The sequence below is a fragment of the Doryrhamphus excisus genome, unplaced genomic scaffold, assembly GCF_037039965.1.
Source record: "Doryrhamphus excisus strain RoL-2023G ecotype Guam unplaced genomic scaffold, RoL_Dexc_Guam_v1.1 HiC_scaffold_24, whole genome shotgun sequence".
In the NCBI taxonomy this organism is placed as follows: Eukaryota; Metazoa; Chordata; class Actinopteri; order Syngnathiformes; family Syngnathidae; genus Doryrhamphus; species Doryrhamphus excisus.
This window is the reverse complement of record NW_027621862.1, coordinates 6,965,001-6,987,500: the sequence shown is the minus strand read 5'-3', so window position 1 is coordinate 6,987,500 and position 22,500 is coordinate 6,965,001. Positions and strand designations below refer to the sequence as shown.

Genomic DNA, 22,500 nt, shown 5'->3' with positions numbered 1-22,500 from the left:
AGACTCCAGCAAAAAGTGTCAAACAGCGCCCTCTGCTGTCAGGCAAGAGCAGAAACCATAAAAAGCTTACAGCACCAGGTATTCCCAGGCGGTCTCCCATCCAAGTACGAACCAGGCCCGCCCCTGCTTTGCTTCCGAGATCGGACATTTTCAGGGTAGTATGGCCGTAAGCTGCCAGGTGAACTGAAAAGATCCTATTTGAAGGTGACGCAGGCCAAACTAGACTCCAGCAAAAAAGTGTCAAACAGCGCCCTCTGCTGTCAGGCAAGAGCAGAAACCATAAAAAGCTTACAGCACCTGGTATTCCCAGGCGGTCTCCCATCCAAGTACTAACCAGGCCTGCCCTTGCTTAGCTTCCGAGATCAGACGAGATCGGGCATCTTCAGGGTAGTATGGCCGTAAGCTGCCAGGTCAACTGAAAAGATCCTATTTGAAGGCGACGCAGGCCAAACTAGACTCCAGCAAAAAGTGTCAAACAGCGCCCTCTGCTGTCAGGCAAGAGCAGAAACCATAAAAAGCTTACAGCACCTGGTATTCCCAGGCGGTCTCCCATTCAAGTACTAACCAGGCCCGTCCCTGTTTAGCTTCCGAGATCGGGCGTTTTCAGGGTAGTATGGCCGTAAGCTGCCAGGTCAACTGAAAAGATCCTATTTGAAGGCGACGCAGGCCAAACTAGACTCCAGCAAAAAGTGTCAAACAGCGCCCTCTGCTGTCAGGCAAGAGCAGAAACCATAAAAAGCTTACAGCACCTGGTATTCCCAGGCGGTCTCCCATCCAAGTACTAACCAGGCCCGCCCCTGCATTGCTTCCGAGATCGGACATTTTCAGGGTAGTATGGTCGTAAGCTGCCAGGTCAACTGAAAAGATCCTATTTGAAGGCGACGCAGGCCAAACTAGACTCCAGCAAAGAGTGTCAAACAGCGCCCTCTGCTGTCAGGCAAGAGCAGAAACCATAAAAAGCTTGCAGCACCTGGTATTCCCAGGCGGTCTCCCATCCAAGTACTAACCAGGCCCGCCCCTTCTTAACTTCCGAGATCGGGCATTTTCAGGGTAGTATGGCCGTAAGCTGCCAGGTCAACTGAAAAGATCCTATTTGAAGGCGACGCAGGCCAAACTAGACTCCAGCAAAAAGTGTCAAACAGCGCCCTCTGCTGTCAGGCAAGAGCAGAAACCATAAAAAGCTTACAGCACCTGGTATTCCCAGGCGGTCTCCCATCCAAGTACTAACCAGGCCCGCCCCTGCTTAGCTTCCGAGATCGGACGAGATCGGGCGTTTTCAGGGTAGTATGGCCGTAAGCTACCAGGTCAACTGAAAAGATCCTATTTGAAGGCGACGCAGGCCAAACTAGACTCCAGCAAAAAGTGTCAAACAGCGCCCTCTGCTGTCAGGCAAGAGCAGAAACCATAAAAAGCTTACAGCACCTGGTATTCCCAGGCGGTCTCCCATTCAAGTACTAACCAGGCCCGCCCCTGCTTAGCTTCCGAGAGCTGACGAGATCAGGCATTTTCAGGGTAGTATGGCCGTAAGCTGCCAGGTCAACTGAAAAGATCCTATTTGAAGGCGATGCAAGCCAAACTAGACTCCAGCAAAAAGTGTCAAACAGCGCCCTCTGCTGTCAGGCAAGAGCAGAAACCATTAAAAGCTTACAGCACCTGGTATTCCCAGGCGGTCTCCCATCCAAGTACTAACCAGGCCCGACCCTGCTTAGCTTCCGAGATCGGACGAGATCGGGCGTCTTTAGGGTAGTATGGCCATAAGCTGCCAGGTCAACTGAAAAGATCCTATTTGAAGGCGACGCAGGCCAAACTAGACTCCAGCAAAAAGTGTCAAACAGCGCCCTCTGCTGTCAGGGAAGAGCAGAAACCATAAAAAGCTTACAGAACCTCGTATTCCCAGGCGGTCTCCCATCCAAGTACAAACCAGGCCCGCCCCTGCTTAGCTTCCGAGATCGGACGAGATCGGGCGTTTTCAGGGTAGTATGGCCGTAAGCTGACAGGTCAACTGAAAAGATCCTATTTGAAGGCGACGCAGGCCAAACTAGACTCCAGCAAGAAGTGTCAAACAGCGCCCTCTGCTGTCAGGCAAGAGCAGAAACCATAAAAAGCTTACAGCAACTGGTATTCCCAGGCGGTCTCCCATCCAAGTACTAACCAGGCCCGCCCCTGCTTAGCTTCCGAGATCGGACGAGATCGGGCATTTTCAGGGTAGTATGGCCGTAAGCTGCCAGGTCCATTGAAAATATCCTATTTGAAGGCGACGCAGGCCAAACTAGACTCCAGCAAAAAGTGTCAAACAGCGCCCTCTGCTGTCAGGCAAGAGCAGAAACCATAAAAAGCTTACAGCACCTGGTATTCCCAGGCGGTCTCCTACCCAAGTACTAACCAGGTCCGCCCCTGCTTAGCTTCCGAGACCAGACGAGATCGGGCGTTTTCAGGGTAGTACGGCCGTAAGCTGACAGGTCAACTGAAAAGATCCTATTTGAAGGCGACGCAGGCCAAACTAGACTCCAGCAAAAAGTCTCAAACAGCGCCCTCTGCTGTCAGGCAAGAGCAGAAACCATAAAAAGCTTACAGCACCTGGTATTCCCAGGCGGTCTCCCATCCAAGTACTAACCAGGCCCGCCCCTGCTAAGCTTCCGAGATCGGACGAGATCGGGCGTTTTCAGGGTAGTATGGCCGCAAGCTGCCAGGTCAACTGAAAAGATCCTATTTGAAGGCGACGCAGGCCAAACTAGACTCCAGCAAAAAGTGTCAAACAGCACCCTCTGCTGTCAGGCAAGAGCAGAAACCATAAAAAGCTTCCAGCACCTGGTATTCCCAGGCGGTCTCCCATCCAAGTACTAACCAGGCCCGACCCTGCTTAGCTTCCGAGATCGGACGAGATCGGGCGTCTTTAGGGTAGTATGGCCATAAGCTGCCAGGTCAACTGAAAAGATCCTATTTGAAGGCGACGCAGGCCAAACTAGACTCCAGCAAGAAGTGTCAAACAGCGCCCTCTGCTGTCAGGCAAGAGCAGAAACCATAAAAAGCTTACAGCACCTGGTATTCCCAGGCGGTCTCCTACCCAAGTACTAACCAGGTCCGCCCCTGCTTAGCTTCCGAGACCAGACGAGATCGGGCGTTTTCAGGGTAGTATGGCCGTAAGCTGACAGGTCAACTGAAAAGATCCTATTTGAAGGCGACGCAGGCCAAACTAGACTCCAGCAAAAAGTCTCAAACAGCGCCCTCTGCTGTCAGGCAGGAGCAGAAACCATAAAAAGCTTACAGCACCTGGTATTCCCAGGCGGTCTCCCATCCAAGTACTAACCAGGCCCGCCCCTGCTAAGCTTCCGAGATCAGACGAGATCGGGCGTTTTCAGGGTAGTATGTCCGTAAGCTGCCAGGTCAACTGAAAAGATCCTATTTGAAGGCGACGCAGGCCAAACTAGACTCCAGCAAAAAGTGTCAAACAGCGCCCTCTGCTGTCAGGCAAGAGCAAAAACCATAAAAAGCTTACAGCACCTGTTATTCCCAGGCGGTCTCCCATCCAAGTACTAACCAGGCCCGCCCCTGCTTAGCTTCCGTGATCGGACATTTTCAGGGTAGTATGCCCGGAAGCTGCCAGGTCAACTGAAAAGATCCTATTAGAAGGTGACGCAGGCCAAACTAGACTCCAGCAAAAAGTGTCAAACAGCGCCCTCTGCTGTCAGGCAAGAGAAGAAACCATTAAAAGCGTACAGCACCTGGTATTCCCAGGCGGTCTCCCATTCAAGTACTAACCAGGCCCGTCCCTGCTTAGCTTCCGAGATCGGACGAGATCAGGCGTTTTCAGGGTAGTATGGCCGTAAGCTGCCAGGTCAACTGAAAAGATCCCATTTGAAGGCGACGCAGGCCAAACTAGACTCCAGCAAAAAGTGTCAAACAGCGCCCTCTGCTGTCAGGCAAGAGCAGAAACCATAAAAAGCTTACAGCACCTGGTATTCCCAGGCGGTCTCCCATCCATGTACTAACCAAGCCCGCCCCTGCTTAGCTTCCGAGATCGGACGAGATCGGGTGTTTTTAGGGTAGTATGGCCATAAGCTGCCAGGTCAACTGAAAAGATCCTATTTGAAGGCGACGCAGGACAAACTAGACTCCAGCAGACAGTGTCAAACAGCGCCCTCTGCTGTCAGGCAAGAGCAGAAACCATAAAAAGCTTACAGCACCTGGTATTCCCAGGCGGTCTCCCATCCAAGTACTAACCAGGCCCGCCCCTGCTTAGCTTCCGAGATCGGATGAGATCGGGCGTTTTCAGGGTAGTATGGCCGTAAGCTGCCAGGTCAACTGAAAAGATCCTATTTGAAGGCGACGCAGGCCAAACTAGACTCCAGCAAAAAGTGTCAAACAGCGCCCTCTGCTGTCAGGCAAGAGCAGAAACCATAAAAAGCTTAGAGCACCTGGTATTCCCAGGCGGTCTCCCATGCAAGTACTAACCAGGCCCGCCCCTGCCTAGCTTCCGAGATCAAACGAGATCGGGCGTTTTCAGGGTAGTATGGCCGTAAGCTGCCAGGTGAACTGAAAAGATCCTATTTGAAGGCGACGCAGGCCAAACTAGACTCCAGCAAAAAAGTGTCAAACAGCGCCCTCTGCTGTCAAGCAAGAGCAGAAACCATAAAAAAGCTTACAGCACCTGGTATTACCAGGCGGTCTCCCATCCAAGTACTAACCAGGCCCGCCCCTGCTTCGCTTCCGAGATCGGACGAGATCAGGCGTTTTCAGGGTAGTATGGCCGTAAGCTGCCAGGTCAACTGAAAAGATCCTATTTGAAGGCGACGCAGGCCAAACTAGACTCCAGCAAAAAGTGTCAAACAGCGCCCTCTGCTGTCAGGCAGGAGCAGAAACCATTAAAAGCTTACAGCACCTGGTATTCCCAGGCGGTCTCCCATTCAAGTACTAACCAGGCCCGTCCCTGTTTAGCTTCCGAGATCGGACGAGATCGGGCGTTTTCAGGGTAGTATGGCCGTACGCTGCCAGGTCAACTGAAAAGATCCTATTTGAAGGCGACGCAGGCCAAACTAGACTCCAGCAAAAAGTGTCAAACAGCGCCCTCTGCTGTCAGGCAAGAGCAGAAACCATAAAAAGCTTACAGCACCTGGTATTCCCAGGCGGTCTTCCATCCAAGTACTAACCAGGCCCGCCCCTTCTTAACTTCCGAGATCGGGCGTTTTCAGGGTAGTATGGCCGTAAGCTGCCAGGTCAACTGAAAAGATCCTATTTGAAGGCGACGCAGGCCAAACTAGACTCCAGCAAAAAGTGTCAAACAGCGCCCTCTGCTGTCAGGCAAGAGCAGAAACCATAAAAAGCTTACAGCACCTGGTATTCCCAGGCGGTCTCCCATCCAAGTACTAACCAGGCCCGCCCCTGCTTCGCTTCCGAGATCGGACGAGATCAGGCGTTTTCAGGGTAGTTTGGCCGTAAGCTGCCAGGTCAACTGAAAAGATCCTGTTTGAAGGCGACGCAGGCAAAACTAGACTCCAGCAAAAAGTGTCAAACAGCGCCCTCTGCTGTCAGGCAAGAGCAGAAACCATTAAAAGCTTAGACCACCTGGTATTCCCAGGCGGTCTCCCATTCAAGTACTAACCAGGCCTGCCCCTGCTTAGCTTCCAAGATCGGACAAGATCGGGCGTTTTCAGGGTAGTATGGCCGTAAGCTGCCAGGTGAACTGAAAAGATCCGATTTGAAGGCGACGCAAGCCAAACTAGACTCCAGCAAAAAGTGTCAAACAGCGCCCTCTGCTGTCAGGCAGGAGCAGAAACCATTAAAAGCTTACAGCACCTGGTATTCCCAGGCGGTCTCCCATTCAAGTACTAACCAGGCCCGTCCCTGTTTAGCTTCCGAGATCGGACGAGATCGGGCGTTTTCAGGGTAGTATGGCCGCAAGCTGCCAGGTCAACTGAAAAGATCCTATTTGAAGGCGACGCAGGCAAAACTAGACTCCAACAAAAAGTGTCAAACAGCACCCTCTGCTGTCAGGCAAGAGCAGAAACCATAAAAAGCTTACAGCACCTGGTATTCCCAGGCGGTCTCCCATCCAAGTACTAACCAGGCCCGCCCCTGCTTAGCTTCCGAGATCAGACGAGATCGGGCGTTTTTAGGGTAGTATGGCCATAAGCTGCCAGGTCAACTGAAAAGATCCTATTTGAAGGCGACGCAGGCCAAACTAGACTCCAGCAAAAAGTGTCAAACAGCGCCCTCTGCTGTCAGGCAAGAGCAGAAACCATAAAAAGCTTACAGCACCTGGTATTCCCAGGCGGTCTCCCATCAAAGTACTAACCAGGCCCGCCCCTGCATTGCTTCTGAGATCGGACATTTTCAGGGTAGTATGGCCGTAAGCTGCCAGGTCAACTGAAAAGATCCTATTTGAAGGCGACGCAGGCCAAACTAGACTCCAGCAAAAAGTGTCAAACAGCGCCCTCTGCTGTCAGGCAAGAGCAGAAACCATAAAAAGCTTACAGCACCTGGTATTCCCAGGCGGTCTTCCATCCAAGTACTAACCAGGTCCGCCCCTTCTTAACTTCCGAGATCGGGCGTTTTCAGGGTAGTATGGCCGTAAGCTGCCAGGTCAACTGAAAAGATCCTATTTGAAGGCGACGCAGGCCAAACTAGACTCCAGCAAAAAGTGTCAAACAGCGCCCTCTGCTGTCAGGCAAGAGCAGAAACCATAAAAAGCTTACAGCACCTGGTATTCCCAGGCGGTCTCCCATCCAAGTACTAACCAGGCCCGCCCCTGCTTCGCTTCCGAGATCGGACGAGATCAGGCGTTTTCAGGGTAGTTTGGCCGTAAGCTGCCAGGTCAACTGAAAAGATCCTGTTTGAAGGCGACGCAGGCCAAACTAGACTCCAGCAAAAAGTGTCAAACAGCGCCCTCTGCTGTCAGGCAAGAGCAGAAACCATAAAAAGCTTACAGCACCTGGTATTCCCAGGCGGTCTTCCATCCAAGTACTAACCAGGCCCGCCCCTTCTTAACTTCCGAGATCGGGCGTTTTCAGGGTAGTATGGTCGTAAGCTGCCAGGTCAACTGAAAAGATCCTATTTGAAGGCCACGCAGGCCAAACTAGACTACAGCAAAAAGTGTCAAACAGCGCCCTCTGCTGTCAGGCAAGAGCAGAAACCATAAAAAGCTTACAGCACCTGGTATTCCCAGGCGGTCTCCCATCCAAGTACTAACCAGGTCCGCCCCTGCTTAGCTTCCGAGACCAGACGAGATCGGGCGTTTTCAGGGTAGTATGGCCGTAAGCTGACAGGTCAACTGAAAAGATCCTATTTGAAGGCGACGCAGGCCAAACTAGACTCCAGCAAAAAGTCTCAAACAGCGCCCTCTGCTGTCAGGCAAGAGCAGAAACCATAAAAAGCTTACAGCACCTGGTATTCCCAGGCGGTCTCCCATCCAAGTACTAACCAGGCCCGCTCCTGCTAAGCTTCCGAGATCAGACGAGATCGGGCTTTTTCAGGGTAGTATGTCCGTAAGCTGCCAGGTCAACTGAAAAGATCCTATTTGAAGGCGACGCAGGCCAAACTAGACTCCAGCAAAAAGTGTCAAACAGCGCCCTCTGCTGTCAGGCAAGAGCAAAAACCATAAAAAGCTTACAGCACCTGTTATTCCCAGGCGGTCTCCCATCCAAGTACTAACCAGGCCCGCCCCTGCTTAGCTTCCGTGATCGGACATTTTCAGGGTAGTATGCCCGGAAGCTGCCAGGTCAACTGAAAAGATCCTATTAGAAGGTCACGCAGACCAAACTAGACTCCAGCAAAAAGTGTCAAACAGCGCCCTCTGCTGTCAGGCAAGAGCAGAAACCATAAAAAGCTTACAGCACCTGGTATTCCCAGGCGGTCTCCCATCCAAGTACTAACCAGGCCCCCCCCTGCTAAGCTTCCGAGATCAGACGAGATCGGGCGTTTTCAGGGTAGTATGTCCGTAAGCTGCCAGGTCAACTGAAAAGATCCTATTTGAAGGCGACGCAGGCCAAACTAGACTCTAGCAAAAAGTGTCAAACAGCGCCCTCTGCTGTCAGGCAAGAGCAGAAACCATAAAAAGCTTACAGCACCTCGTATTCCCAGGCGGTCTCCCATCCAAGTACTAACCAGGCGCACCCCTGCTTAGCTTCCGAGATCGGACGTTTTCAGGGTAGTATGCTCGGAAGCTGCCAGGTCAACTGAAAAGATCCTATTAGAAGGTGACGCAGGCCAAACTAGACTCCAGCAAAAAGTGTCAAACAGCGCCCTCTGCTGTCAGGCAAGAGCAGAAACCATTAAAGGCGTACAGCACCTGGCATTCCCAGGCGGTCTCCCATTCAAGTACTAACCAGGCCCGTCCCTGCTTAGCTTCCGAGATCGGACGAGATCGGGCGTTTTCAGGGTAGTATGGCCGTAAGCTGCCAGGTCAACTGAAAAGATCCTATTTGAAGGTGACGCAGGCCAAACTAGACTCCAGCAAAAAGTGTCAAACAGCGCCCTCTGCTGTCAGGCAAGAGCAGAAACCATAAAAAGCTTACAGCACCTGGTACTCCCAGGCGGTCTCCCATCCAAGTACTAACCAGGTCCGCCCCTGCTTAGCTTCCGAGACCAGACGAGATCGGGCGTTTTCAGGGTAGTATGGCCGTAAGCTGACAGGTCAACTGAAAAGATCCTATTTGAAGGCGACGCAGGCCAAACTGGACTCCAGCAAAAAGTGTCAAACAGCGCCCTCTGCTGTCAGGCAAGAGCAGAAACAATAAAAAGCTTACAGCACCTGGTATTCCCAGGCGGTCTCCCATCCAAGTACTAACCAGGCCCGCCCCTGCATTGCTTCCGAGATCGCACATTTTCAGGGTAGTATGGCCGTAAGCTGCCAGGTCAACTGAAAAGATCCTATTTGAAGGCGACGCAGGCCAAACTAGACTCCAGCAAAAAGTGTCAAACAGCGCCCTCTGCTGTCAGGCAAGAGCAGAAACCATAAAAAGCTTACAGCACCTGGTATTCCCAGGCGGTCTCCCATCCAAGTACTAACCAGGCCCACCCCTGCTTCGCTTCCGAGATCAGACGTGATCAGGCGTTTTCAGGGTAGTATGGCCATAAGCTACCAGATCAACTGAAAAGATCCTATTTGAAGGCGACGCAGGCCAAACTAGACTCCAGCAAAAAGTGTCAAACAGCGCCCTCTGCTGTCAGGCAAGAGCAGAAACCATAAAAAGCTTACAGCACCTGGTATTCCCAGGCGGTCTTCCATCCAAGTACTAACCAGGCCCGCCCCTTCTTAACTTCCGAGATCGGGCGTTTTCAAGGTAGTATGGCCGTAAGCTGCCAGGTCAACTGAAAAGATCCTATTTGAAGGCGACGCAGGCCAAACTAGACTCCAGCAAAAAGTGTCAAACAGCGCCCTCTGCTGTCAGGCAAGAGCAGAAACCATAAAAAGCTTACAGCACCTGGTATTCCCAGGCGGTCTCCCATCCAAGTACTAACCAGGCCCGCCCTTGCTTAGCTTCCGAGATCAGACGAGATCGGGCATCTTCAGGGTAGTATGGCCGTAAGCTGCCAGGTCAACTGAAAAGATCCTATTTGAAGGCGACGCAGGCCAAACTAGACTCCAGCAAAAAGTGTCAAACAGCGCCCTCTGCTGTCAGGCAAGAGCAGAAACCATAAAAAGCTTACAGCACCTGGTATTCCCAGGCGGTCTCCCATTCAAGTACTAACCAGGCCCGCCCCTGCTTAGCTTCCGAGAGCTGACGAGATCAGGCATTTTCAGGGTAGTATGGCCGTAAGCTGCCAGGTCAACTGATAAGATCCTATTTGAAGGCGACGCAGGCCAAACTAGACTCCAGCAAAAAGTGTCAAACAGCGCCCTCTGCTGTCAGGCAAGAGCAGAAACCTTTAAAAGCTTACAGCACCTGGTATTCCCAGGCGGTCTCCCATCCAAGTACTAACCAGGCCCGCCCCTTCTTAACTTCCGAGATCGGGCGTTTTCAGGGTAGTATGGCCGTAAGCTGCCAGGTGAACTGAAAAGATCCTATTTGAAGGTGACGCAGGCCAAACTAGACTCCAGCAAAAAAGTGTCAAACAGCGCCCTCTGCTGTCAAGCAAGAGCAGAAACCATAAAAAGCTTTCAGCACCTGGTATTCCCAGGCGGTCTCCCATCCAAGTACTAACCAGGCCCGCCCCTTCTTAACTTCCGAGATCGGGCGTTTTCAGGGTAGTATGGCCGTAAGCTGCCAGGTGAACTGAAAAGATCCTATTTGAAGGCGACGCAGGCCAAACTAGACTCCAGCAAAAAGTGTCAAACAGCGCCCTCTGCTGTCAGGCAAGAGCAGAAACCATAAAAAGCTTACAGATCCTGGTATTCCCAGGCGGTCTCCCATTCAAGTACTAACCAGGCCCGTCCCTGTTTAGCTTCCGAGATCGGGCGTTTTCAGGGTAGTATGGCCGTAAGCTGCCAGGTCAACTGAAAAGATCCTATTTGAAGGCGACGCAGGCCAAACTAGACTCCAGCAAAAAGTGTCAAACAGCGCCCTCTGCTGTCAGGCAAGAGCAGAAACCATAAAAAGCTTACAGCACCTGGTATTCCCAGGCGGTCTCCCATCCAAGTACTAACCAGGCCCGCCCCTGCACTGCTTCCGAGATCGGACATTTTCAGGGTAGTATGGTCGTAAGCTGCCAGGTCAACTGAAAAGATCCTATTTGAAGGCGACGCAGGCCAAACTAGACTCCAGCAAAGAGTGTCAAACAGCGCCCTCTGCTGTCAGGCAAGAGCAGAAACCATAAAAAGCTTGCAGCACCTGGTATTCCCAGGCGGTCTCCCATCCAAGTACTAACCAGGCCCGCCCCTTCTTAACTTCCGAGATCGGGCATTTTCAGGGTAGTATGGCCGTAAGCTGCCAGGTCAACTGAAAAGATCCTATTTGAAGGCGACGCAGGCCAAACTAGACTCCAGCAAAAAGTGTCAAACAGCGCCCTCTGCTGTCAGGCAAGAGCAGAAACCATTAAAAGCTTACAGCACCTGGTATTCCCAGGCGGTCTCCCATCCAAGTACTAACCAGGCCCGCCCCTGCTTAGCTTCCGAGATCGGACGAGATCGGGCATTTTCAGGGTAGTATGGCCGTAAGCTGCCAGGTCAACTGAAAAGATCCTATTTGAAGGCGACGCAGGCCAAACTAGACTCCAGCAAAAAGTGTCAAACAGCGCCCTCTGCTGTCAGGCAAGAGCAGAAACCATAAAAAGCTTACAGCACCTGGTATTCCCAGGCGGTCTCCCATCCAAGTACTAACCAGGCCCGCCCCTGCTTCGCTTCCGAGATCGGACGAGATCAGGCGTTTTCAGGGTAGTATGGCCGTAAGCTGCCAGGTCAACTGAAAAGATCCTGTTTGAAGGCGACGCAGGCCAAACTAGACTCCAGCAAAAAGTGTCAAACAGCGCCCTCTGCTGTCAGGCAAGAGCAGAAACCATAAAAAGCTTACAGCACCTGGTATTCCCAGGCGGTCTTCCATCCAAGTACTAACCAGGCCCGCCCCTTCTTAACTTCCGAGATCGGGCGTTTTCAGGGTAGTATGGCCGTAAGCTGCCAGGTCAACTGAAAAGATCCTATTTGAAGGCGACGCAGGCCAAACTAGACTCCAGCAAAAAGTGTCAAACAGCGCCCTCTGCTGTCAGGCAAGAGCAGAAACCATAAAAAGCTTACAGCACCTGGTATTCCCAGGCGGTCTCCCATCCAAGTACTAACCAGGCCCGCCCCTGCTTCGCTTCCGAGATCGGACGAGATCGGGCGTTTTCAGGGTGGTATGGCCGTAAACTGCCAGGTCAACTGAAAAGATCCTATTTGAAGGCGACGCAGGCCAAACTAGACTCCAGCAAAAAGTGTCAAACAGCGCCCTCTGCTGTCAGGCAAGAGCAGAAACCATAAAAAGCTTACAGCACCTGGTATTCCCAGGCGGTCTCCCATCCAAGTACTAACCAGGCCCGCCCCTGCTTAGCTTCCGAGATCGGACATTTTCAGGGTAGTATGCCCGGAAGCTGCCAGGTCAACTGAAAAGATCCTATTAGAAGGTGACGCAGGCCAAACTAGACTCCAGCAAAAAGTGTCAAACAGCGCCCTCTGCTGTCAGGCAAGAGCAGAAACCATTAAAGGCGTACAGCACCTGGTATTCCCAGGCGGTCTCCCATTCAAGTACTAACCAGGCCCGTCCCTGCTTAGCTTCCGAGATCGGACGAGATCGGGCGTTTTCAGGGTAGTATGGCCGTAAGCTGCCAGGTCAACTGAAAAGATCCTATTTGAAGGCGACGCAGGCCAAACTAGACTCCAGCAAAAAGTGTCAAACAGCGCCCTCTGCTGTCAGGCAAGAGCAGAAACCATAAAAGCTTACAGCACCTGGTATTCCCAGGCGGTCTCCCATCCAAGTACTAACCAGGCCCGCCCCTGCTTCGCTTCCGAGATCAGACGTGATCAGGCATTTTCAGGGTAGTATGGCCATAAGATGCCAGGTCAACTGAAAAGATCCTATTTGAAGGCGACGCAGGCCAAACTAGACTCCAGCAAAAAGTGTCAAACAGCGCCCTCTGCTGTCAGGCAAGAGCAAAAACCATAAAACGCTTACAGCACCTGTTATTCCCAGGCGGTCTCCCATCCAAGTACTAACCAGGCCCGCCCCTGCTTAGCTTCCGTGATTGGACATTTTCAGGGTAGTATGCCCGTAAGCTGCCAGGTCAACTGAAAAGATCCTATTAGAAGGTCACGCAGACCAAACTAGACTCCAGCAAAAAGTGTCAAACAGCGCCCTCTGCTGTCAGGCAAGAGCAGAAACCATAAAAAGCTTACAGCACCTGGTATTCCCAGGCGGTCTCCCATCCAAGTACTAACCAGGCCCGCCCCTGCTAAGCTTCCGAGATCAGACGAGATCGGGCGTTTTCAGGGTAGTATGGCCGTAAGCTGCCAGGTCAACTGAAAAGATCCTATTTGAAGGCGACGCAGGCCAAACTAGACTCCAGCAAAAAGTGTCAAACAGCGCCCTCTGCTGTCAGGCAAGAGCAGAAACCATAAAAAGCTTACAGCACCTGGTATTCCCAGGCGGTCTCCCATCCAAGTACTAACCAGGCCCGCCCCTTCTTAACTTCCGAGATCGGGCATTTTCAGGGTAGTATGGCCGTAAGCTGCCAGGTCAACTGAAAAGATCCTATTTGAAGGCGACGCAGGCCAAACTAGACTCCAGCAAAAAGTGTCAAACAGCGCCCTCTGCTGTCAGGCAAGAGCAGAAACCATTAAAAGCTTACAGCACCTGGTATTCCCAGGCGGTCTCCCATCCAAGTACTAACCAGGCCCGCCCCTGCTTAGCTTCCGAGATCGGACGAGATCGGGCGTTTTCAGGGTAGTATGGCCGTAAGCTGCCAGGTCAACTGAAAAGATCCTATTTGAAGGCGACGCAGGCCAAACTAGACTCCAGCAAAAAGTGTCAAACAGCGCCCTCTGCTGTCAGGCAAGAGCAGAAACCATAAAAAGCGTACAGCACCTGGTATTCCCAGGCGGTCTCCCATCCAAGTACTAACCAGGCCCGCCCCTGCTTCGCTTCCGAGATCGGACGAGATCAGGCGTTTTCAGGGTAGTATGGCCGTAAGCTGCCAGGTCAACTGAAAAGATCCTGTTTGAAGGCGACGCAGGCCAAACTAAACTCCAGCAAAAAGTGTCAAACAGCGCCCTCTGCTGTCAGGCAAGAGCAGAAACCATAAAAAGCTTACAGCACCTGGTATTCCCAGGCGGTCTTCCATCCAAGTACTAACCAGGCCCGCCCCTTCTTAACTTCCGAGATCGGGCGTTTTCAGGGTAGTATGGCCGTAAGCTGCCAGGTCAACTGAAAAGATCCTATTTGAAGGCGACGCAGGCCAAACTAGACTCCAGCAAAAAGTGTCAAACAGCGCCCTCTGCTGTCAGGCAAGAGCAGAAACCATAAAAAGCTTACAGCACCTGGTATTCCCAGGCGGTCTCCCATCCAAGTACTAACCAGGCCCGCCCCTGCTTCGCTTCCGAGATCGGACGAGATCAGGCGTTTTCAGGGTAGTATGGCCGTAAGCTGCCAGGTCAACTGAAAAGATCCTGTTTGAAGGCGACGCAGGCCAAACTAGACTCCAGCAAAAAGTGTCAAACAGCGCCCTCTGCTGTCAGGCAAGAGCAGAAACCATAAAAAGCTTACAGCACCTGGTATTCCCAGGCGGTCTCCCATCCAAGTAATAACCAGGCCCGCCCCTGCTAAGCTTCCGAGATCAGACGAGATCGGGCGTTTTCAGGGTAGTATGTCCGTAAGCTGCCAGGTCAACTGAAAAGATCCTATTTGAAGGCGACGCAGGCCAAACTAGACTCCAGCAAAAAGTGTCAAACAGCGCCCTCTGCTGTCAGGCAAGAGCAGAAACCATAAAAAGCTTACAGCACCTGGTATTCCCAGGCGGTCTCCCATCCAAGTACTAACCAGGCCCGCCCCTGCTTAGCTTCCGAGATCGGACGTTTTCAGGGTAGTATGCCCGGAAGCTGCCAGGTCAACTGAAAAGATCCTATTAGAAGGTGACGCAGGCCAAACTAGACTCCAGCAAAAAGTGTCAAACAGCGCCCTCTGCTGTCAGGCAAGAGCAGAAACCATTAAAGGCGTACAGCACCTGGTATTCCCAGGCGGTCTCCCATTCAAGTACTAACCAGGCCCGTCCCTGCTTAGCTTCCGAGATCGGACGAGATCGGGCGTTTTCAGGGTAGTATGGCCGTAAGCTGCCAGGTCAACTGAAAAGATCCTATTTGAAGGCGACGCAGGCCAAACTAGACTCCAGCAAAAAGTGTCAAACAGCGCCCTCTGCTGTCAGGCAAGAGCAGAAACCATAAAAGCTTACAGCACCTGGTATTCCCAGGCGGTCTCCCATCCAAGTACTAACCAGGCCCGCCCCTGCTTCGCTTCCGAGATCAGACGTGATCAGGCATTTTCAGGGTAGTATGGCCATAAGATGCCAGGTCAACTGAAAAGATCCTATTTGAAGGCGACGCAGGCCAAACTAGACTCCAGCAAAAAGTGTCAAACAGCGCCCTCTGCTGTCAGGCAAGAGCAAAAACCATAAAACACTTACAGCACCTGTTATTCCCAGGCGGTCTCCCATCCAAGTACTAACCAGGCCCGCCCCTGCTTAGCTTCCGTGATTGGACATTTTCAGGGTAGTATGCCCGGAAGCTGCCAGGTCAACTGAAAAGATCCTATTAGAAGGTCACGCAGACCAAACTAGACTCCAGCAAAAAGTGTCAAACAGCGCCCTCTGCTGTCAGGCAAGAGCAGAAACCATAAAAAGCTTACAGCACCTGGTATTCCCAGGCGGTCTCCCATCCAAGTACTAACCAGGCCCGCCCCTGCTAAGCTTCCGAGATCAGACGAGATCGGGCGTTTTCAGGGTAGTATGTCCGTAAGCTGCCAGGTCAACTGAAAAGATCCTATTTGAAGGCGACGCAGGCCAAACTAGACTCTAGCAAAAAGTGTCAAACAGCGCCCTCTGCTGTCAGGCAAGAGCAGAAACCATAAAAAGCTTACAGCACCTAGTATTCCCAGGCGGTCTCCCATCCAAGTACTAACCAGGCGCACCCCTGCTTAGCTTCCGAGATCGGACGTTTTCAGGGTAGTATGCTCGGAAGCTGCCAGGTCAACTGAAAAGATCCTATTAGAAGGTGACGCAGGCCAAACTAGACTCCAGCAAAAAGTGTCAAACAGCGCCCTCTGCTGTCAGGCAAGAGCAGAAACCATAAAAAGCTTACAGCACCTGGTATTCCCAGGCGGTCTCCCATCCAAGTACTAACCAGGTCCGCCCCTGCTTAGCTTCCGAGACCAGACGAGATTGGGCGTTTTCAGGGTAGTATGGCCGTAAGCTGACAGGTCAACTGAAAAGATCCTATTTGAAGGCGACGCAGGCCAAACTGGACTCCAGCAAAAAGTGTCAAACAGCGCCCTCTGCTGTCAGGCAAGAGCAGAAACCATAAAAAGCTTACAGCACCTGGTATTCCCAGGCGGTCTCCCATCCAAGTACTAACCAGGCCCGCCCCTGCATTGCTTCCGAGATCGGACATTTTCAGGGTAGTATGGCCGTAAGCTACCAGATCAACTGAAAAGATCCTATTTGAAGGCGACGCAGGCCAAACTAGACTCCAGCAAAAAGTGTCAAACAGCGCCCTCTGCTGTCAGGCAAGAGCAGAAACCATAAAAAGCTTACAGCACCTGGTATTCCCAGGCGGTCTTCCATCCAAGTACTAACCAGGCCCGCCCCTTCTTAACTTCCGAGATCGGGCGTTTTCAAGGTAGTATGGCCGTAAGCTGCCAGGTCAACTGAAAAGATCCTATTTGAAGGCGACGCAGGCCAAACTAGACTCCAGCAAAAAGTGTCAAACAGCGCCCTCTGCTGTCAGGCAAGAGCAGAAACCATAAAAAGCTTACAGCACCTGGTATTCCCAGGCGGTCTCCCATCCAAGTACTAACCAGGCCCGCCCTTGCTTAGCTTCCGAGATCAGACGAGATCGGGCATCTTCAGGGTAGTATGGCCGTAAGCTGCCAGGTCAACTGAAAAGATCCTATTTGAAGGCGACGCAGGCCAAACTAGACTCCAGCAAAAAGTGTCAAACAGCGCCCTCTGCTGTCAGGCAAGAGCAGAAACCATAAAAAGCTTACAGCACCTGGTATTCCCAGGCGGTCTCCCATCCAAGTACTAACCAGGCCCGCCCCTGCATTGCTTCCGAGATCGGACATTTTCAGGGTAGTATGGTCGTAAGCTGCCAGGTCAACTGAAAAGATCCTATTTGAAGGCGACGCAGGCCAAACTAGATTCCAGCAAAGAGTGTCAAACAGCGCCCTCTGCTGTCAGGCAAGAGCAGAAACCATAAAAAGCTTGCAGCACCTGGTATTCCCAGGCGGTCTCCCATCCAAGTACTAACCAGGCCCGCCCCTTCTTAACTTCCGAGATCGGGCATTTTCAGGGTAGTATGGCCGTAAGCTGCCAGGTCAACTGAAAAGATCCTATTTGAAGGCGACGCAGGCCAAACTAGACTCCAGCAAAAAGTGTCAAACAGCGCCCTCTGCTGTCAGGCAAGAGCAGAAACCATTAAAAGCTTACAGCACCTGGTATTCCCAGGCGGTCTCCCATCCAAGTACTAACCAGGCCCGCCCCTGCTTAGCTTCCGAGATCGGACGAGATCGGGCGTTTTCAGGGTAGTATGGCCGTAAGCTGCCAGGTCAACTGAAAAGATCCTATTTGAAGGCGACGCAGGCCAAACTAGACTCCAGCAAAAAGTGTCAAACAGCGCCCTCTGCTGTCAGGCAAGAGCAGAAACCATAAAAAGCTTACAGCACCTGGTATTCCCAGGCGGTCTCCCATTCAAGTACTAACCAGGCCCGCCCCTGCTTAGCTTCCGAGAGCTGACGAGATCAGGCATTTTCAGGGTAGTATGGCCGTAAGCTGCCAGGTCAACTGAAAAGATCCTATTTGAAGGTGACGCAGGCCAAACTAGACTCCAGCAAAAAGTGTCAAACAGCGCCCTCTGCTGTCAGGCAAGAGCAGAAACCATAAAAAGCTTACAGCACCTGGTATTCCCAGGCGGTCTCCCATCCAAGTACTAACCAGGCCCGCCCCTGCTTTGCTTCCGAGATCGGACATTTTCAGGGTAGTATGGCCGTAAGCTGCCAGGTCAACTGAAAAGATCCTATTTGAAGGCGATGCAAGCCAAACTAGACTCCAGCAAAAAGTGTCAAACAGCGCCCTCTGCTGTCAGGCAAGAGCAGAAACCATAAAAAGCTTACAGCACCTGGTATTCCCAGGCGGTCTCCCATCCAAGTACTAACCAGGCCCACCCCTGCTTCGCTTCCGAGATCGGACGAGATCGGGCATTTTCAGGGTAGTATGGCCGTAAGCTGCCAGGTCCATTGAAAATATCCTATTTGAAGGCGACGCAGGCCAAACTAGACTCCAGCAAAAAGTGTCAAACAGCGCCCTCTGCTGTCAGGCAAGAGCAGAAACCATAAAAAGCTTACAGCACCTGGTATTCCCAGGCGGTCTCCTACCCAAGTACTAACCAGGTCCGCCCCTGCTTAGCTTCCGAGACCAGACGAGATCGGGCGTTTTCAGGGTAGTACGGCCGTAAGCTGACAGGTCAACTGAAAAGATCCTATTTGAAGGCGACGCAGGCCAAACTAGACTCCAGCAAAAAGTCTCAAACAGCGCCCTCTGCTGTCAGGCAAGAGCAGAAACCATAAAAAGCTTACAGCACCTGGTATTCCCAGGCGGTCTCCCATCCAAGTACTAACCAGGCCCGCCCCTGCTAAGCTTCCGAGATCAGACGAGATCGGGCGTTTTCAGGGTAGTATGTCCGTAAGCTGCCAGGTCAACTGAAAAGATCCTATTTGAAGGCGACGCAGGCCAAACTAGACTCCAGCAAAAAGTGTCAAACAGCGCCCTCTGCTGTCAGGCAAGAGCAAAAACCATAAAAAGCTTACAGCACCTGTTATTCCCAGGCGGTCTCCCATCCAAGTACTAACCAGGCCCGCCCCTGCTTAGCTTCCGTGATCGGACATTTTCAGGGTAGTATGCCCGGAAGCTGCCAGGTCAACTGAAAAGATCCTATTAGAAGGTGACGCAGGCCAAACTAGACTCCAGCAAAAAGTGTCAAACAGCGCCCTCTGCTGTCAGGCAAGAGAAGAAACCATTAAAAGCGTACAGCACCTGGTATTCCCAGGCGGTCTCCCATTCAAGTACTAACCAGGCCCGTCCCTGCTTAGCTTCCGAGATCGGACGAGATCGGGTGTTTTTAGGGTAGTATGGCCGTAAGCTGCCAGGTCAACTGAAAAGATCCTATTTGAAGGCGACGCAGGCCAAACTAGACTCCAGCAAAAAGTGTCAAACAGCGCCCTCTGCTGTCAGGCAAGAGCAGAAACCATAAAAAGCTTAGAGCACCTGGTATTCCCAGGCGGTCTCCCATGCAAGTACTAACCAGGCCCGCCCCTGCCTAGCTTCCGAGATCAAACGAGATCGGGCGTTTTCAGGGTAGTATGGCCGTAAGCTGCCAGGTGAACTGAAAAGATCCTATTTGAAGGTGACGCAGGCCAAACTAGACTCCAGCAAAAAAGTGTCAAACAGCGCCCTCTGCTGTCAAGCAAGAGCAGAAACCATAAAAAGCTTTCAGCACCTGGTATTCCCAGGCGGTCTCCCATCCAAGTACTAACCAGGGCCGCCCCTTCTTAACTTCCGAGATCGGGCGTTTTCAGGGTAGTATGGCCGTAAGCTGCCAGGTGAACTGAAAAGATCCTATTAGAAGGTGACGCAGGCCAAACTAGACTCCAGCAAAAAGTGTCAAACAGCGCCCTCTGCTGTCAGGCAAGAGCAGAAACCATTAAAAGCTTAGACCACCTGGTATTACCAGGCTGTCTCCCATCCAAGTACTAACCAGGCCCGCCCCTGCTTAGCTTCCGAGAGCTGACGAGATCAGGCATTTTCAGGGTAGTATGGCCGTAAGCTGCCAGGTCAACTGAAAAGATCCTATTTGAAGGCGACGCAGGCCAAACTAGACTCCAGCAAAAAGTGTCAAACAGCGCCCTCTGCTGTCAGGCAAGAGCAGAAACCATTAAAAGCTTACAGCACCTGGTATTCCCAGGCGGTCTTCCATCCAAGTACTAACCAGGCCCACCCCTGCTTAGCTTCCGAGATCAGACGAGATAGGGCGTTTTCAGGGTAGTATGGCCGTAAGCTGCCAGGTCAACTGAAAAGATCCTATTTGAAGGCGACGCAGGCCAAACTAGACTCCAGCAAAAAGTGTCAAACAGCGCCCTCTGCTGTCATGCAAGAGCAGTAACCATAAAAAAAGCTTACAGCACCTGGTATTCCCAGGCGGTCTCCCATCCAAGTACTAACCAGGCCCGCCCCTTCTTAACTTCCGAGATCGGGCGTTTTCAGGGTAGTATGGCCGTAAGCTGCCAGGTCAACTGAAAAGATCCTATTTGAAGGCCACGCAGGCCAAACTAGACTCCAGCAAAAAGTGTCAAACAGCGCCCTCTGCTGTCAGGCAAGAGCAGAAACCATTAAAAGCTTACAGCACCTGGTATTCCCAGGCGGTCTCCCATTCAAGTACTAACCAGGCCCGTCCCTGTTTAGCTTCCGAGATCGGACGAGATCGGGCGTTTTCAGGGTAGTATGGCCGCAAGCTGCCAGGGCAACTGAAAAGATCCTATTTGAAGGCGACGCAGGCCAAACTAGACTCCAGCAAAAAGTGTCAAACAGCACCCTCTGCTGTCAGGCAAGAGCAGAAACCATAAAAAGCTTCCAGCACCTGGTATTCCCAGGCGGTCTCCCATCCAAGTACTAACCAGGCCCGCCCCTGCTTAGCTTCCGAGATCGGACGAGATCGGGCGTTTTCAGGGTAGTATGGCCGTAAGCTGACAGGTCAACTGAAAAGATCCTATTTGAAGGCGACGCAGGCCAAACTAGACTCCAGCAAAAAGTGTCAAACAGCGCCCTCTGCTGTCAGGCAAGAGCAGAAACCATAAAAAGCTTACAGCACCTGGTATTCCCAGGCGGTCTCCCATCCAAGTACTAACCAGGCCCGCCCCTGCTTCGCTTCCGAGATCGGACGAGATCGGGCGTTTTCAGGGTAGTATGCCCGGAAGCTGCCAGGTCAACTGAAAAGATCCTATTAGAAGGTGACGCAGGCCAAACTAGACTCCAGCAAAAAGTGTCAAACAGCGCCCTCTGCTGTCAGGCAAGAGAAGAAACCATTAAAAGCGTACAGCACCTGGTATTCCCAGGCGGTCTCCCATCCAAGTACTAACCAGGCCCGCCCCTGCTTAGGTTCCGAGATCAGACGCGATCGGGCGTTTTCAGGGTAGTATGGCCGTAAGCTGCCAGGTCAACTGAAAAGATCCTATTTGAAGGCGACGCAGGCCAAACTAGACCCCAGCAAAAAGTGTCAAACAGCGCCCTCTGCTGTCAGGCAAGAGCAGAAACCATAAAAAGCTTACAGCACCTGGTATTCCCAGGCGGTCTCCCATCCAAGTACTAACCAGGCCCGCCCCTGCTTAGCTTCCGAGATCAGACGAGATCGGGCGTTTTCAGGGTAGTATTGGCGTAAGCTGCCAGGTCAACTGAAAAGATCCTATTTGAAGGCGACGCAGGCCAAACTAGACTCCAGCAAAAAGTGTCAAACAGCGCCCTCTGCTGTCATGCAAGAGCAGAAACCATAAAAAAGCTTACAGCACCTGGTATTACCAGGCGGTCTCCCATCCAAGTACTAACCAGGCCCGCCCCTGCTTCGCTTCCGAGATCGGACGAGATCAGGCGTTTTCAGGGTAGTATGGCCGTAAGCTGCCAGGTCAACTGAAAAGATCCTGTTTGAAGGCGACGCAGGCCAAACTAGACTCCAGCAAAAAAGTGTCAAACAGCGCCCTCTGCTGTCAAGCAAGAGCAGAAACCATAAAAAGCTTTCAGCACCTGGTATTCCCAGGCGGTCTCCCATCCAAGTACTAACCAGGCCCGCCCCTTCTTAACTTCCGAGATCGGGCGTTTTCAGGGTAGTATGGCCGTAAGCTGCCAGGTGAACTGAAAAGATCCTATTTGAAGGCGACGCAGGCCAAACTAGACTCCAGCAAAAAGTGTCAAACAGCGCCCTCTGCTGTCAGGCAAGAGCAGAAACCATTAAAAGCTTACAGATCCTGGTATTCCCAGGCGGTCTCCCATCCAAGTACTAACCAGGCCCGCCCCTGCATTGCTTCCGAGATCGGACATTTTCAGGGTAGTATGGTCGTAAGCTGCCAGGTCAACTGAAAAGATCCTATTTGAAGGCGACGCAGGCCAAACTAGACTCCAGCAAAGAGTGTCAAACAGCGCCCTCTGCTGTCAGGCAAGAGCAGAAACCATAAAAAGCTTGCAGCACCTGGTATTCCCAGGCGGTCTCCCATCCAAGTACTAACCAGGCCCGCCCCTTCTTAACTTCCGAGATCGGGCATTTTCAGGGTAGTATGGCCGTAAGCTGCCAGGTCAACTGAAAAGATCCTATTTGAAGGCGACGCAGGCCAAACTAGACTCCAGCAAAAAGTGTCAAACAGCGCCCTCTGCTGTCAGGCAAGAGCAGAAACCATTAAAAGCTTACAGCACCTGGTATTCCCAGGCGGTCTCCCATCCAAGTACTAACCAGGCCCGCCCCTGCTTAGCTTCCGAGATCGGACGAGATCGGGCATTTTCAGGGTAGTATGGCCGTAAGCTGCCAGGTCAACTGAAAAGATCCTATTTGAAGGCGACGCAGGCCAAACTAGACTCCAGCAAAAAGTGTCAAACAGCGCCCTCTGCTGTCAGGCAAGAGCAGAAACCATAAAAAGCTTACAGCACCTGGTATTCCCAGGCGGTCTCCCATCCAAGTACTAACCAGGCCCGCCCCTGCTTCGCTTCCGAGATCGGACGAGATCAGGCGTTTTCAGGGTAGTATGGCCGTAAGCTGCCAGGTCAACTGAAAAGATCCTGTTTGAAGGCGACGCAGGC

The 22,500-nt window shown here is 52.1% G+C and overlaps 59 non-coding genes and 36 pseudogenes across 59 annotated transcripts; all 95 read right to left on the bottom strand.

Moving 5' to 3' along the window:
• Window positions 1-63: 63 nt before the first annotated feature.
• LOC144896504 (5S ribosomal RNA) lies at window positions 64-172 on the bottom strand (annotated as a pseudogene).
• Window positions 173-285: 113 nt separating this feature from the next.
• On the bottom strand, window positions 286-404 carry LOC144895303 (5S ribosomal RNA). Its single transcript, XR_013625799.1, has one exon. It is a non-coding gene; the product is annotated as a 5S ribosomal RNA (ribosomal RNA).
• A 112-nt stretch (window positions 405-516) lies between these two features.
• Window positions 517-625, bottom strand: LOC144895962 (5S ribosomal RNA; annotated as a pseudogene).
• A 112-nt stretch (window positions 626-737) lies between these two features.
• On the bottom strand, window positions 738-846 carry LOC144896749 (5S ribosomal RNA; annotated as a pseudogene).
• Window positions 847-958: 112 nt separating this feature from the next.
• On the bottom strand, window positions 959-1,067 carry LOC144896397 (5S ribosomal RNA; annotated as a pseudogene).
• A 112-nt stretch (window positions 1,068-1,179) lies between these two features.
• Window positions 1,180-1,298, bottom strand: LOC144897055 (5S ribosomal RNA). Its single transcript, XR_013626625.1, has one exon. It is a non-coding gene; the product is annotated as a 5S ribosomal RNA (ribosomal RNA).
• Window positions 1,299-1,410: 112 nt separating this feature from the next.
• On the bottom strand, window positions 1,411-1,529 carry LOC144895581 (5S ribosomal RNA). Its single transcript, XR_013626084.1, has one exon. It is a non-coding gene; the product is annotated as a 5S ribosomal RNA (ribosomal RNA).
• A 112-nt stretch (window positions 1,530-1,641) lies between these two features.
• Window positions 1,642-1,760, bottom strand: LOC144897150 (5S ribosomal RNA). Its single transcript, XR_013626720.1, has one exon. It is a non-coding gene; the product is annotated as a 5S ribosomal RNA (ribosomal RNA).
• A 112-nt stretch (window positions 1,761-1,872) lies between these two features.
• Window positions 1,873-1,991, bottom strand: LOC144895674 (5S ribosomal RNA). The gene has a single exon (XR_013626179.1). It is a non-coding gene; the product is annotated as a 5S ribosomal RNA (ribosomal RNA).
• A 112-nt stretch (window positions 1,992-2,103) lies between these two features.
• LOC144895329 (5S ribosomal RNA) lies at window positions 2,104-2,222 on the bottom strand. Its single transcript, XR_013625826.1, has one exon. It is a non-coding gene; the product is annotated as a 5S ribosomal RNA (ribosomal RNA).
• Window positions 2,223-2,334: 112 nt separating this feature from the next.
• Window positions 2,335-2,453, bottom strand: LOC144895751 (5S ribosomal RNA). The gene has a single exon (XR_013626259.1). It is a non-coding gene; the product is annotated as a 5S ribosomal RNA (ribosomal RNA).
• Window positions 2,454-2,565: 112 nt separating this feature from the next.
• On the bottom strand, window positions 2,566-2,684 carry LOC144897304 (5S ribosomal RNA). Its single transcript, XR_013626874.1, has one exon. It is a non-coding gene; the product is annotated as a 5S ribosomal RNA (ribosomal RNA).
• Window positions 2,685-2,796: 112 nt separating this feature from the next.
• LOC144895470 (5S ribosomal RNA) lies at window positions 2,797-2,915 on the bottom strand. The gene has a single exon (XR_013625973.1). It is a non-coding gene; the product is annotated as a 5S ribosomal RNA (ribosomal RNA).
• Window positions 2,916-3,027: 112 nt separating this feature from the next.
• On the bottom strand, window positions 3,028-3,146 carry LOC144895554 (5S ribosomal RNA). The gene has a single exon (XR_013626057.1). It is a non-coding gene; the product is annotated as a 5S ribosomal RNA (ribosomal RNA).
• A 112-nt stretch (window positions 3,147-3,258) lies between these two features.
• Window positions 3,259-3,377, bottom strand: LOC144895530 (5S ribosomal RNA). The gene has a single exon (XR_013626033.1). It is a non-coding gene; the product is annotated as a 5S ribosomal RNA (ribosomal RNA).
• Window positions 3,378-3,489: 112 nt separating this feature from the next.
• Window positions 3,490-3,598, bottom strand: LOC144896906 (5S ribosomal RNA; annotated as a pseudogene).
• Window positions 3,599-3,710: 112 nt separating this feature from the next.
• Window positions 3,711-3,829, bottom strand: LOC144897311 (5S ribosomal RNA). Its single transcript, XR_013626881.1, has one exon. It is a non-coding gene; the product is annotated as a 5S ribosomal RNA (ribosomal RNA).
• Window positions 3,830-3,941: 112 nt separating this feature from the next.
• On the bottom strand, window positions 3,942-4,060 carry LOC144895455 (5S ribosomal RNA). Its single transcript, XR_013625957.1, has one exon. It is a non-coding gene; the product is annotated as a 5S ribosomal RNA (ribosomal RNA).
• Window positions 4,061-4,172: 112 nt separating this feature from the next.
• Window positions 4,173-4,291, bottom strand: LOC144895328 (5S ribosomal RNA). Its single transcript, XR_013625825.1, has one exon. It is a non-coding gene; the product is annotated as a 5S ribosomal RNA (ribosomal RNA).
• A 112-nt stretch (window positions 4,292-4,403) lies between these two features.
• Window positions 4,404-4,522, bottom strand: LOC144895851 (5S ribosomal RNA). Its single transcript, XR_013626357.1, has one exon. It is a non-coding gene; the product is annotated as a 5S ribosomal RNA (ribosomal RNA).
• A 114-nt stretch (window positions 4,523-4,636) lies between these two features.
• On the bottom strand, window positions 4,637-4,755 carry LOC144895487 (5S ribosomal RNA). Its single transcript, XR_013625990.1, has one exon. It is a non-coding gene; the product is annotated as a 5S ribosomal RNA (ribosomal RNA).
• A 112-nt stretch (window positions 4,756-4,867) lies between these two features.
• Window positions 4,868-4,986, bottom strand: LOC144897243 (5S ribosomal RNA). The gene has a single exon (XR_013626813.1). It is a non-coding gene; the product is annotated as a 5S ribosomal RNA (ribosomal RNA).
• Window positions 4,987-5,098: 112 nt separating this feature from the next.
• Window positions 5,099-5,207, bottom strand: LOC144896105 (5S ribosomal RNA; annotated as a pseudogene).
• Window positions 5,208-5,319: 112 nt separating this feature from the next.
• On the bottom strand, window positions 5,320-5,438 carry LOC144895290 (5S ribosomal RNA). Its single transcript, XR_013625786.1, has one exon. It is a non-coding gene; the product is annotated as a 5S ribosomal RNA (ribosomal RNA).
• A 112-nt stretch (window positions 5,439-5,550) lies between these two features.
• LOC144895943 (5S ribosomal RNA) lies at window positions 5,551-5,669 on the bottom strand (annotated as a pseudogene).
• Window positions 5,670-5,781: 112 nt separating this feature from the next.
• On the bottom strand, window positions 5,782-5,900 carry LOC144897081 (5S ribosomal RNA). Its single transcript, XR_013626651.1, has one exon. It is a non-coding gene; the product is annotated as a 5S ribosomal RNA (ribosomal RNA).
• A 112-nt stretch (window positions 5,901-6,012) lies between these two features.
• Window positions 6,013-6,131, bottom strand: LOC144897225 (5S ribosomal RNA). Its single transcript, XR_013626795.1, has one exon. It is a non-coding gene; the product is annotated as a 5S ribosomal RNA (ribosomal RNA).
• A 112-nt stretch (window positions 6,132-6,243) lies between these two features.
• LOC144896805 (5S ribosomal RNA) lies at window positions 6,244-6,352 on the bottom strand (annotated as a pseudogene).
• A 112-nt stretch (window positions 6,353-6,464) lies between these two features.
• On the bottom strand, window positions 6,465-6,573 carry LOC144896346 (5S ribosomal RNA; annotated as a pseudogene).
• Window positions 6,574-6,685: 112 nt separating this feature from the next.
• On the bottom strand, window positions 6,686-6,804 carry LOC144895289 (5S ribosomal RNA). Its single transcript, XR_013625785.1, has one exon. It is a non-coding gene; the product is annotated as a 5S ribosomal RNA (ribosomal RNA).
• A 112-nt stretch (window positions 6,805-6,916) lies between these two features.
• Window positions 6,917-7,025, bottom strand: LOC144896426 (5S ribosomal RNA; annotated as a pseudogene).
• Window positions 7,026-7,137: 112 nt separating this feature from the next.
• LOC144897209 (5S ribosomal RNA) lies at window positions 7,138-7,256 on the bottom strand. The gene has a single exon (XR_013626779.1). It is a non-coding gene; the product is annotated as a 5S ribosomal RNA (ribosomal RNA).
• Window positions 7,257-7,368: 112 nt separating this feature from the next.
• On the bottom strand, window positions 7,369-7,487 carry LOC144895944 (5S ribosomal RNA; annotated as a pseudogene).
• A 112-nt stretch (window positions 7,488-7,599) lies between these two features.
• LOC144896905 (5S ribosomal RNA) lies at window positions 7,600-7,708 on the bottom strand (annotated as a pseudogene).
• A 112-nt stretch (window positions 7,709-7,820) lies between these two features.
• On the bottom strand, window positions 7,821-7,939 carry LOC144895610 (5S ribosomal RNA). The gene has a single exon (XR_013626114.1). It is a non-coding gene; the product is annotated as a 5S ribosomal RNA (ribosomal RNA).
• A 333-nt stretch (window positions 7,940-8,272) lies between these two features.
• On the bottom strand, window positions 8,273-8,391 carry LOC144897197 (5S ribosomal RNA). Its single transcript, XR_013626767.1, has one exon. It is a non-coding gene; the product is annotated as a 5S ribosomal RNA (ribosomal RNA).
• A 112-nt stretch (window positions 8,392-8,503) lies between these two features.
• On the bottom strand, window positions 8,504-8,622 carry LOC144895292 (5S ribosomal RNA). Its single transcript, XR_013625788.1, has one exon. It is a non-coding gene; the product is annotated as a 5S ribosomal RNA (ribosomal RNA).
• Window positions 8,623-8,734: 112 nt separating this feature from the next.
• LOC144896764 (5S ribosomal RNA) lies at window positions 8,735-8,843 on the bottom strand (annotated as a pseudogene).
• A 112-nt stretch (window positions 8,844-8,955) lies between these two features.
• Window positions 8,956-9,074, bottom strand: LOC144897319 (5S ribosomal RNA). Its single transcript, XR_013626889.1, has one exon. It is a non-coding gene; the product is annotated as a 5S ribosomal RNA (ribosomal RNA).
• A 112-nt stretch (window positions 9,075-9,186) lies between these two features.
• On the bottom strand, window positions 9,187-9,295 carry LOC144896299 (5S ribosomal RNA; annotated as a pseudogene).
• A 112-nt stretch (window positions 9,296-9,407) lies between these two features.
• LOC144895402 (5S ribosomal RNA) lies at window positions 9,408-9,526 on the bottom strand. Its single transcript, XR_013625901.1, has one exon. It is a non-coding gene; the product is annotated as a 5S ribosomal RNA (ribosomal RNA).
• Window positions 9,527-9,638: 112 nt separating this feature from the next.
• LOC144895580 (5S ribosomal RNA) lies at window positions 9,639-9,757 on the bottom strand. Its single transcript, XR_013626083.1, has one exon. It is a non-coding gene; the product is annotated as a 5S ribosomal RNA (ribosomal RNA).
• Window positions 9,758-9,869: 112 nt separating this feature from the next.
• LOC144895987 (5S ribosomal RNA) lies at window positions 9,870-9,978 on the bottom strand (annotated as a pseudogene).
• Window positions 9,979-10,091: 113 nt separating this feature from the next.
• On the bottom strand, window positions 10,092-10,200 carry LOC144896280 (5S ribosomal RNA; annotated as a pseudogene).
• A 112-nt stretch (window positions 10,201-10,312) lies between these two features.
• LOC144896442 (5S ribosomal RNA) lies at window positions 10,313-10,421 on the bottom strand (annotated as a pseudogene).
• A 112-nt stretch (window positions 10,422-10,533) lies between these two features.
• LOC144896882 (5S ribosomal RNA) lies at window positions 10,534-10,642 on the bottom strand (annotated as a pseudogene).
• Window positions 10,643-10,754: 112 nt separating this feature from the next.
• Window positions 10,755-10,863, bottom strand: LOC144896396 (5S ribosomal RNA; annotated as a pseudogene).
• A 112-nt stretch (window positions 10,864-10,975) lies between these two features.
• On the bottom strand, window positions 10,976-11,094 carry LOC144896066 (5S ribosomal RNA). The gene has a single exon (XR_013626405.1). It is a non-coding gene; the product is annotated as a 5S ribosomal RNA (ribosomal RNA).
• Window positions 11,095-11,206: 112 nt separating this feature from the next.
• LOC144897107 (5S ribosomal RNA) lies at window positions 11,207-11,325 on the bottom strand. Its single transcript, XR_013626677.1, has one exon. It is a non-coding gene; the product is annotated as a 5S ribosomal RNA (ribosomal RNA).
• A 112-nt stretch (window positions 11,326-11,437) lies between these two features.
• LOC144896104 (5S ribosomal RNA) lies at window positions 11,438-11,546 on the bottom strand (annotated as a pseudogene).
• A 112-nt stretch (window positions 11,547-11,658) lies between these two features.
• LOC144895518 (5S ribosomal RNA) lies at window positions 11,659-11,777 on the bottom strand. The gene has a single exon (XR_013626021.1). It is a non-coding gene; the product is annotated as a 5S ribosomal RNA (ribosomal RNA).
• Window positions 11,778-11,889: 112 nt separating this feature from the next.
• LOC144896669 (5S ribosomal RNA) lies at window positions 11,890-11,998 on the bottom strand (annotated as a pseudogene).
• A 112-nt stretch (window positions 11,999-12,110) lies between these two features.
• On the bottom strand, window positions 12,111-12,229 carry LOC144897019 (5S ribosomal RNA). Its single transcript, XR_013626588.1, has one exon. It is a non-coding gene; the product is annotated as a 5S ribosomal RNA (ribosomal RNA).
• Window positions 12,230-12,340: 111 nt separating this feature from the next.
• On the bottom strand, window positions 12,341-12,459 carry LOC144895720 (5S ribosomal RNA). Its single transcript, XR_013626228.1, has one exon. It is a non-coding gene; the product is annotated as a 5S ribosomal RNA (ribosomal RNA).
• Window positions 12,460-12,571: 112 nt separating this feature from the next.
• Window positions 12,572-12,680, bottom strand: LOC144896913 (5S ribosomal RNA; annotated as a pseudogene).
• A 112-nt stretch (window positions 12,681-12,792) lies between these two features.
• LOC144897202 (5S ribosomal RNA) lies at window positions 12,793-12,911 on the bottom strand. Its single transcript, XR_013626772.1, has one exon. It is a non-coding gene; the product is annotated as a 5S ribosomal RNA (ribosomal RNA).
• A 112-nt stretch (window positions 12,912-13,023) lies between these two features.
• LOC144896050 (5S ribosomal RNA) lies at window positions 13,024-13,132 on the bottom strand (annotated as a pseudogene).
• A 112-nt stretch (window positions 13,133-13,244) lies between these two features.
• On the bottom strand, window positions 13,245-13,363 carry LOC144897043 (5S ribosomal RNA). Its single transcript, XR_013626613.1, has one exon. It is a non-coding gene; the product is annotated as a 5S ribosomal RNA (ribosomal RNA).
• A 112-nt stretch (window positions 13,364-13,475) lies between these two features.
• Window positions 13,476-13,594, bottom strand: LOC144895364 (5S ribosomal RNA). Its single transcript, XR_013625862.1, has one exon. It is a non-coding gene; the product is annotated as a 5S ribosomal RNA (ribosomal RNA).
• A 112-nt stretch (window positions 13,595-13,706) lies between these two features.
• On the bottom strand, window positions 13,707-13,815 carry LOC144896103 (5S ribosomal RNA; annotated as a pseudogene).
• Window positions 13,816-13,927: 112 nt separating this feature from the next.
• On the bottom strand, window positions 13,928-14,046 carry LOC144897106 (5S ribosomal RNA). Its single transcript, XR_013626676.1, has one exon. It is a non-coding gene; the product is annotated as a 5S ribosomal RNA (ribosomal RNA).
• Window positions 14,047-14,158: 112 nt separating this feature from the next.
• Window positions 14,159-14,277, bottom strand: LOC144895806 (5S ribosomal RNA). The gene has a single exon (XR_013626314.1). It is a non-coding gene; the product is annotated as a 5S ribosomal RNA (ribosomal RNA).
• Window positions 14,278-14,389: 112 nt separating this feature from the next.
• On the bottom strand, window positions 14,390-14,498 carry LOC144896569 (5S ribosomal RNA; annotated as a pseudogene).
• Window positions 14,499-14,610: 112 nt separating this feature from the next.
• LOC144897018 (5S ribosomal RNA) lies at window positions 14,611-14,729 on the bottom strand. Its single transcript, XR_013626587.1, has one exon. It is a non-coding gene; the product is annotated as a 5S ribosomal RNA (ribosomal RNA).
• Window positions 14,730-14,840: 111 nt separating this feature from the next.
• On the bottom strand, window positions 14,841-14,959 carry LOC144895719 (5S ribosomal RNA). The gene has a single exon (XR_013626227.1). It is a non-coding gene; the product is annotated as a 5S ribosomal RNA (ribosomal RNA).
• Window positions 14,960-15,292: 333 nt separating this feature from the next.
• LOC144895528 (5S ribosomal RNA) lies at window positions 15,293-15,411 on the bottom strand. Its single transcript, XR_013626031.1, has one exon. It is a non-coding gene; the product is annotated as a 5S ribosomal RNA (ribosomal RNA).
• A 333-nt stretch (window positions 15,412-15,744) lies between these two features.
• LOC144895615 (5S ribosomal RNA) lies at window positions 15,745-15,863 on the bottom strand. The gene has a single exon (XR_013626119.1). It is a non-coding gene; the product is annotated as a 5S ribosomal RNA (ribosomal RNA).
• Window positions 15,864-15,975: 112 nt separating this feature from the next.
• Window positions 15,976-16,084, bottom strand: LOC144896604 (5S ribosomal RNA; annotated as a pseudogene).
• Window positions 16,085-16,196: 112 nt separating this feature from the next.
• LOC144896297 (5S ribosomal RNA) lies at window positions 16,197-16,305 on the bottom strand (annotated as a pseudogene).
• A 112-nt stretch (window positions 16,306-16,417) lies between these two features.
• On the bottom strand, window positions 16,418-16,536 carry LOC144895401 (5S ribosomal RNA). Its single transcript, XR_013625900.1, has one exon. It is a non-coding gene; the product is annotated as a 5S ribosomal RNA (ribosomal RNA).
• Window positions 16,537-16,648: 112 nt separating this feature from the next.
• Window positions 16,649-16,757, bottom strand: LOC144896748 (5S ribosomal RNA; annotated as a pseudogene).
• A 112-nt stretch (window positions 16,758-16,869) lies between these two features.
• Window positions 16,870-16,978, bottom strand: LOC144896395 (5S ribosomal RNA; annotated as a pseudogene).
• Window positions 16,979-17,090: 112 nt separating this feature from the next.
• Window positions 17,091-17,209, bottom strand: LOC144897032 (5S ribosomal RNA). The gene has a single exon (XR_013626602.1). It is a non-coding gene; the product is annotated as a 5S ribosomal RNA (ribosomal RNA).
• A 112-nt stretch (window positions 17,210-17,321) lies between these two features.
• Window positions 17,322-17,440, bottom strand: LOC144895579 (5S ribosomal RNA). The gene has a single exon (XR_013626082.1). It is a non-coding gene; the product is annotated as a 5S ribosomal RNA (ribosomal RNA).
• A 112-nt stretch (window positions 17,441-17,552) lies between these two features.
• On the bottom strand, window positions 17,553-17,661 carry LOC144896324 (5S ribosomal RNA; annotated as a pseudogene).
• Window positions 17,662-17,773: 112 nt separating this feature from the next.
• On the bottom strand, window positions 17,774-17,892 carry LOC144896576 (5S ribosomal RNA). The gene has a single exon (XR_013626459.1). It is a non-coding gene; the product is annotated as a 5S ribosomal RNA (ribosomal RNA).
• Window positions 17,893-18,004: 112 nt separating this feature from the next.
• Window positions 18,005-18,123, bottom strand: LOC144895750 (5S ribosomal RNA). Its single transcript, XR_013626258.1, has one exon. It is a non-coding gene; the product is annotated as a 5S ribosomal RNA (ribosomal RNA).
• Window positions 18,124-18,235: 112 nt separating this feature from the next.
• LOC144895527 (5S ribosomal RNA) lies at window positions 18,236-18,354 on the bottom strand. The gene has a single exon (XR_013626030.1). It is a non-coding gene; the product is annotated as a 5S ribosomal RNA (ribosomal RNA).
• Window positions 18,355-18,466: 112 nt separating this feature from the next.
• LOC144896904 (5S ribosomal RNA) lies at window positions 18,467-18,575 on the bottom strand (annotated as a pseudogene).
• A 112-nt stretch (window positions 18,576-18,687) lies between these two features.
• LOC144897277 (5S ribosomal RNA) lies at window positions 18,688-18,806 on the bottom strand. The gene has a single exon (XR_013626847.1). It is a non-coding gene; the product is annotated as a 5S ribosomal RNA (ribosomal RNA).
• A 112-nt stretch (window positions 18,807-18,918) lies between these two features.
• LOC144895850 (5S ribosomal RNA) lies at window positions 18,919-19,037 on the bottom strand. Its single transcript, XR_013626356.1, has one exon. It is a non-coding gene; the product is annotated as a 5S ribosomal RNA (ribosomal RNA).
• A 113-nt stretch (window positions 19,038-19,150) lies between these two features.
• Window positions 19,151-19,259, bottom strand: LOC144896531 (5S ribosomal RNA; annotated as a pseudogene).
• A 112-nt stretch (window positions 19,260-19,371) lies between these two features.
• On the bottom strand, window positions 19,372-19,490 carry LOC144896673 (5S ribosomal RNA; annotated as a pseudogene).
• A 112-nt stretch (window positions 19,491-19,602) lies between these two features.
• On the bottom strand, window positions 19,603-19,721 carry LOC144895443 (5S ribosomal RNA). Its single transcript, XR_013625945.1, has one exon. It is a non-coding gene; the product is annotated as a 5S ribosomal RNA (ribosomal RNA).
• Window positions 19,722-19,835: 114 nt separating this feature from the next.
• Window positions 19,836-19,944, bottom strand: LOC144895986 (5S ribosomal RNA; annotated as a pseudogene).
• A 112-nt stretch (window positions 19,945-20,056) lies between these two features.
• On the bottom strand, window positions 20,057-20,175 carry LOC144897080 (5S ribosomal RNA). Its single transcript, XR_013626650.1, has one exon. It is a non-coding gene; the product is annotated as a 5S ribosomal RNA (ribosomal RNA).
• A 112-nt stretch (window positions 20,176-20,287) lies between these two features.
• Window positions 20,288-20,406, bottom strand: LOC144897140 (5S ribosomal RNA). The gene has a single exon (XR_013626710.1). It is a non-coding gene; the product is annotated as a 5S ribosomal RNA (ribosomal RNA).
• Window positions 20,407-20,518: 112 nt separating this feature from the next.
• Window positions 20,519-20,637, bottom strand: LOC144895631 (5S ribosomal RNA). The gene has a single exon (XR_013626135.1). It is a non-coding gene; the product is annotated as a 5S ribosomal RNA (ribosomal RNA).
• Window positions 20,638-20,749: 112 nt separating this feature from the next.
• LOC144895653 (5S ribosomal RNA) lies at window positions 20,750-20,868 on the bottom strand. The gene has a single exon (XR_013626157.1). It is a non-coding gene; the product is annotated as a 5S ribosomal RNA (ribosomal RNA).
• Window positions 20,869-20,980: 112 nt separating this feature from the next.
• LOC144895349 (5S ribosomal RNA) lies at window positions 20,981-21,099 on the bottom strand. Its single transcript, XR_013625846.1, has one exon. It is a non-coding gene; the product is annotated as a 5S ribosomal RNA (ribosomal RNA).
• Window positions 21,100-21,212: 113 nt separating this feature from the next.
• LOC144895486 (5S ribosomal RNA) lies at window positions 21,213-21,331 on the bottom strand. The gene has a single exon (XR_013625989.1). It is a non-coding gene; the product is annotated as a 5S ribosomal RNA (ribosomal RNA).
• Window positions 21,332-21,444: 113 nt separating this feature from the next.
• LOC144896279 (5S ribosomal RNA) lies at window positions 21,445-21,553 on the bottom strand (annotated as a pseudogene).
• Window positions 21,554-21,886: 333 nt separating this feature from the next.
• LOC144896394 (5S ribosomal RNA) lies at window positions 21,887-21,995 on the bottom strand (annotated as a pseudogene).
• A 112-nt stretch (window positions 21,996-22,107) lies between these two features.
• Window positions 22,108-22,226, bottom strand: LOC144896056 (5S ribosomal RNA). Its single transcript, XR_013626404.1, has one exon. It is a non-coding gene; the product is annotated as a 5S ribosomal RNA (ribosomal RNA).
• Window positions 22,227-22,338: 112 nt separating this feature from the next.
• LOC144897105 (5S ribosomal RNA) lies at window positions 22,339-22,457 on the bottom strand. Its single transcript, XR_013626675.1, has one exon. It is a non-coding gene; the product is annotated as a 5S ribosomal RNA (ribosomal RNA).
• Between the last annotated feature and the right edge of the window lie 43 nt (window positions 22,458-22,500).